At 40.4% G+C, this 6,000-nt stretch overlaps 1 long non-coding RNA gene across 1 annotated transcript; it reads right to left on the minus strand.

Moving 5' to 3' along the window:
* Nucleotides 1-2,530: 2,530 nt before the first annotated feature.
* Nucleotides 2,531-5,616, minus strand: LOC127325595 (uncharacterized). The gene is made up of 3 exons (XR_007867312.2): nucleotides 5,295-5,616; nucleotides 4,015-4,071; nucleotides 2,531-3,379 (listed from the first exon to the last, which is right to left on the minus strand). It is a non-coding gene; the product is annotated as an uncharacterized lncRNA (long non-coding RNA).
* Nucleotides 5,617-6,000: the final 384 nt, after the last annotated feature.

The following is a 6,000-nucleotide window of genomic DNA, read 5'->3' on the forward strand; positions in this document are numbered from 1 at the left end:
CTAAATACATGCAAATTTAGATAAAGTTAAGACATACTTTTTTCTAGAACAGAGGGTGTAATAAATTCTGTTTTTTCTAAAGATAAGATGAAGAACACTTATAAATGCAGCATAATACACTATAGTTAAATCTATTCTACTAGCATCCCAAAGAACATTAATAAAATAGAACATTCTTTGCAGCAAAAATATAGTTTGAATTTGGCATAAAGAAGCTAAATTTTTAAAAATAGATAATAAAATTCACGATGACCACAATATGAACGAACATGATTGCATTATTTATTCTTATACTCCTACCTAGAAATTTGTATTTAATTAATAAATCAAAAGACATACCACTAAAAATGTCAAACATTTAATCACAAGATCGACCAACATAAAGTAAAAAATGTTCAGTAAAAATACACGATGCATCGTCATTGTTTAAACAGATGGATCGTGGAACTAGACACCAATTATTATTAGGCTATCTAGGAGTATTAGCAGATGTATTAATTGTTTTCTCCAAACCCTAGTTATCATGCCTTGTCTATTCTAATAGGCGCGTACATTTCATTTTATTTATGTCGTTGTGAGTGTAATACACTAGTGGAGGTGATGACAGCGCTATAGCTGAGTGTCTCGGTGAACGTGGTACTGGACTTGTTATTGGCCGATGATATCTGGAGTGTTGTATTGGAGATTGTCGGTAGCATGTCGACTATATCTACAGTTTAATGAATAGGTAAAGTTTATGTCAAAAGAAAATAAAAACATTGAACCAACTAAATGGTTAATACAAGCACCTAATTTATTTCAATAATTTAATTCTCAAAACACATGAACTGATGCTGTTTCGGACAAAAAAAAAAATTGAGCTCTGAAATGTGCACATTTTGACTGGCAGAGGCGATGGTTTTGTATCTGCAGAAAGGTTCTCTGTATGATGGGTCGAGCGATCATTTGCCCGGTCTGTACGCGGCGTGTGCAAAGATGGATTTCGTTCGTTCATGAAACGTAATCTTTGTTGTAAAGCAGCAGCTATCCTGACGATGGATGCACGATGAAATGCAATGCATCGCGGACTCCTCGAGAAGGAAACGGCAGAGGCAAAGAAAATAAGAAAATGAACTCTCGTGTCACCGACGGATTTGTGCTGTGGATAAGTACTCTGCAACCCTGAGAACCAACCTGAGGTTGGGTGGTTAGGAGGGTGGTTGTACCCCCAGCCCACCAGAGTTCAAACCCCAGGTTTGACATCTGTGTGTCTCATAAAGACGGAATATTCATTCAGTGGGAGGCGACGTTCCCGTCGATAGCGAGGCGCATGTGGTGACTTCGTTAATTTCAAGATCCAATCTGCCAACTCGGTATTTCGGAGGTGCTTATAGGGGTAGGGTGTGCGTGTGTGCGTTCATAGGGGTGAGTGTATGCGCGTGTATGTGAGCGCCTACGTTTGTACTGTGTTTCTCAAAAAAAAAAAGTACTCAACCCTGCCTCGTGCCACTCGACGATATGTTGCCGATGACTAGCGTGCGTGTCCGAGTACTGGCTTCGACTCCAAGGTTGCATGCATGCCTAGCAATGATGCACGTATACGCGGGCGGCGCGGCGCATCACCGACCGCGTGCGATCATCATGCTTCTTCTTTCTCCGTCGTGCATGGGCGTGGCCATCATCGCCCCGGCTCTCACGTCCACGCAGCCAGAAGTCCGTCACAAAAATAGAAAAAGACGGAGTAGGTTGGACGGGGAAAGATGGAGCCACCGCCGAAGAGTCGTTCTCTAGGCCGGTCATGCATGGCCCAACCCAATATCAGGAAGCACAAAACAAGAAAAAGGCTTAGCCAGGTCCGCAAATAAGTGTAGACCAAGGCAGCCCAGTTCCTTCAGCAAACAGCTCGACCAATTGAAACGTCAGGCGGCCCAAATGTGCTCACTGCTCCAGAAGTTTAGGCTGCCTTAGCTAATCATAGTCAACTTATTGGCCCCATCTCTCACGTTTGTCCCCATCTGCTCCTCTCTCCGGAGAACTTCATTAAAGTCACCGATACAAAGCCATGGTAGATCGCAATCAGCCTTCAAAAATCGCATCATGTCCCACGTCTTGTATCTTAGGCATCTATTCGCCTCCCCATACCATACTGTCAATCTCCAAGGATCTTTCCCTGGCCCAAGTACTGACATGTCAATGTGGTATTTGGAAAAATTCCGCAAGTTCAGAACTGGAGGAATCTTCCAGAATACACACAAGCCTCCACTTCTTTTGGTAAATGTTCAAGGAGGTATGCATTTCCTTTTTTGTTTTCACATTTTGGTTTTGTATCTTGTTATGGGTAAGGGCAACATCTCAATAAGGAAACAAAAATACGCGACTCAGATATATTTTCACTGATATACGTTGCAGCGTTACAACAGGAAAAACAATAGCAAATTAGATTTTGCGTAACAGGGTTAGGCTACACAGTGCGCGGTTACCCTGTAGTCTTACACGGTGTCCCCTGTTCGAATCGGTTTCTTTCCGAAAATAGCATGTGGGCCCCAAATTTGATAGCGACATCAACCCAAAAAAGAAACATTGCAGGACCACCTTTTCCCCGTTCGTTCCCACGCTTTCGCGAAGGTGGGCCGGGACAACCATCTCCCGATTGACAGCTGGGTCAAACAGGCATGACAAAAGCTACATCCAAAAACCTACCGCCTGCTACCCCTTCTTCCTCCGTTCCCCTTTGTTCCTCCTTCCTCCATTGAAACCAGAACTCCATGGATGGGAGAGCTCGTAGCACATAAATTGCAGGAAATATCTTGAACCAAAAATAAGGAGAAAAGAAGGGCGGAGCAAGATCTACGTCAGGGGCAGTGGAAAAATCAACAAAGAAAAGGCAAGAAAGTTACAGTCAATCAATCTTCCTTGCAACCCCAGATCTGATTTTTATATGTAGAATAGGGCAGGGGTAAAGTAGTTTTGCAACCCAGATTAGGGTGATGCATCACGATCTGCTACCCCATTGCAGACAATCATCTGGCATGCATGTAAAAAAGTGAAGAAAACCAATCACATGAACAACCAGAAAAACATGCTTCTTTAAGACTGAATATGTGCATTATTCTGCATTTAGTAGTAACCAAAAGGCATCAGTTTTAACACTAATTTGTAGATTTAATTAGAACCATAGGCTAGCAAACATGAATTGTGCTCCAGAACAACTAACTTAAGCATCAGAACACCCAAGAAAATGACATGCCACCAGTACTCGTTCCAACTTGGTCATGTAAATCTGCATTGGACAAAATAACCTGGAAAGTAGAACAGGATGTACAATTGTCTCCAAGACTGTATGAACAACTGTCAAATCTTCTTGACATCTACACATCTTGGAACTCTGCTGCCCATGAAACTGAAACAAATTCAAACAAAATAACAACCAAATTAGTAGTTCTCTTATGTGCTTATTTAGAGAACCTACTTATGAAGCATGGCATTTCATAAAATTTTGAAAAACATTGTTGAAAATAAGCATTACATGTAGAATATGATGATGATGTAACATGCTTCTATGTTTTGCAGGGAATAGAATGGATTTCTGGTTTCCTGAATATGATCAGCACAATACAAAAGGTACTACCGGACATGCCAGGCAAGATAATGTAGGTCAGCAACACAATGCCGAGGAAACTATAGGCCATGGGGAGCAAGCTACATGCAATGCACCTATGTCTGGAATGAATGCAAGGGTATCTGTAGATTCAGCAGAGACTGTCAACTGGTGATTCTGGTGGAGATGATGAAGTTCAGTCTACACCAAGCCTAACACCAGTAGAAAAACCATACCCAAATATGTTGTTCGATACCTGGGAGGATACAAAGATGTGTTACAACAAATATGCTAAGCATGTTGGCTTTTCAATTAAGTCTAGTACCTCAAGGAATTCTACCATTGGCAACACAATTGCAAGTGAACAAAAAGAAGGTTAATACAAAAACAGATAATAAACCATTAAAAAGTGGAGGAAAAAATTCATTGGTCCATACCATATATGGACCAGTGGTTTCGTTGAAACAATCTGCGTCTTAAACAAATGAGCACTCCTGTAAGAACATACAAATGAAAAGAAATGTTGGTTAGACTGACTTGGCTAAAAGCCTATCCGTAATTTTCCAGAAAAAATACATTACGGTTAATAAAGAAATGTATGCCATATTTGGGAGCATGTATTTCAAGTAAAAAATATATTACATCCTATTAGCGGAAAAACACAACCTATGTGTATTGAGAAAAAAAAAAGAACATCAAGTTTCGTGGATATGTACTATCAACAATATATTGGATATATACTTAATGCGCACAAAGCACATCCCATGACTGTGTATAGATACAAGACAAATAAAAACTGAAGTACCAACCTACATGAATAAAAAAGCACATTCAGCAAAGGATACAAGTATCACGAACATTCCTCCAGAATGTATTAAGTAATAAAATTATACATCCTATAGAGATTTTTCCACTACGACATAATTACAGCCTTTACAGAATTCATGTAATTTTTAGTAAAAAATACATCCTGCAAAACAAACAAAGTATAAAGTCTGAGCTACCAGGATGTATTTATCACTAAAAATATACATTCTAATGATAAAAACTTCAAGTATTTTTATACAGAAAACCACATCCTAGTAGGAACTAAACAATTGAATATGATGTATTTACTACCAAAAATATACATCCAATATGCTTATGTACCACTAGTAAAAACTTCATGTACTGTACATATACTTGTACAAAAAAAAGGACAGAAACAATCTGATAAACCATGCCAATGATGAAAATATACATCAAATGAGTGAAAAATAGCATATTATAACCATACTTTATCATCATATTAGAACCACTGTGCCTAATAATGCATAATTTGTTTGGATTTGCTACATGCCATACACATAAATACAAGTCTAAAAAATACAGGGGAATTCAACTACTGCACAAAATACAGGGGAATTACTTTTTTTTAATTCCTGTACAAACAACCATTACAGCACGGATCTGAAAGCTTAGAGAAATACCATGACTACCATGATGAACACATAGGGTGAACTACTATACGAGCACAACAACTACTGCACAAATTAAATTAGATTGGCCGTGCCAATCTAAACAAACATTTCCGTACTAGATGGGCACCACCATGACTACTGAAATCAGCACCACCATGACAACAAAACAGAGGTGAAACTTGAACTATCTTCGAGGAAAGCACTAGCAGTAGAAGCAAACAGTGGGTTCAGTAAGCTAGCGAGATTGAAGGACTCACCAGAACCTCAGGCAGCGGCCGCCTCCACCTCAGAGTCGTCGATTCGCAGAGCCGCTACACCGGGTTTCGTCACCAAATCGCTTCACGACGTCCGCCAAGCCCGAGTCTCTTTGATTTGCGGCGTGCTCTACCGAAGGAGCCTCAGTCCACGGCGACCCACTCCCAGGAAGCTTCAGGCGCCGTTGAAACTCCTCCAGCGCTACTCGCCGGGGCTTCGCCCCCGTCGGGCCACTCGACGGCGCTGGAGATCGAGCGGAGCTTGCGGGGGAGAGGGAGAAGGGGAATGGAACAGAGAGAGACAGAGGGGATACGAACAGGATGCGGGGAGGAAAAATCTTCTCGTTATTTCGTCAGGTAGCGCCGCTTCACGCACGCCGCTCGATCGCGATCCAACGCATGGGACATGTGAGCACTGTCTAAGACAACGCAGTGCCCCAGCAAGAATTAGATTTTGCGTAACAAATATCATAGTACGGTTAATAATGCTAACTATAATTAATATAGTGCGTATATCTGTTAATATATTCCCTTTATCGAAAAAAAATATTAATATATCTGTTAAAAAAATTCTTTTGATATTAAAATATTCCCTTTATCGAAAAAAAATATCTATTAAAAATAAAATATCATAAAATAAAAAAATATGTTACTACTACATTAACTTTCAACTCGCCTCGGGTCTGAAATCTAGGATTTCACCACTGGG

The sequence above is a fragment of the Lolium perenne genome, chromosome 1 (assembly GCF_019359855.2).
Source record: "Lolium perenne isolate Kyuss_39 chromosome 1, Kyuss_2.0, whole genome shotgun sequence".
NCBI lineage: Eukaryota > Viridiplantae > Streptophyta > Magnoliopsida > Poales > Poaceae > Lolium > Lolium perenne.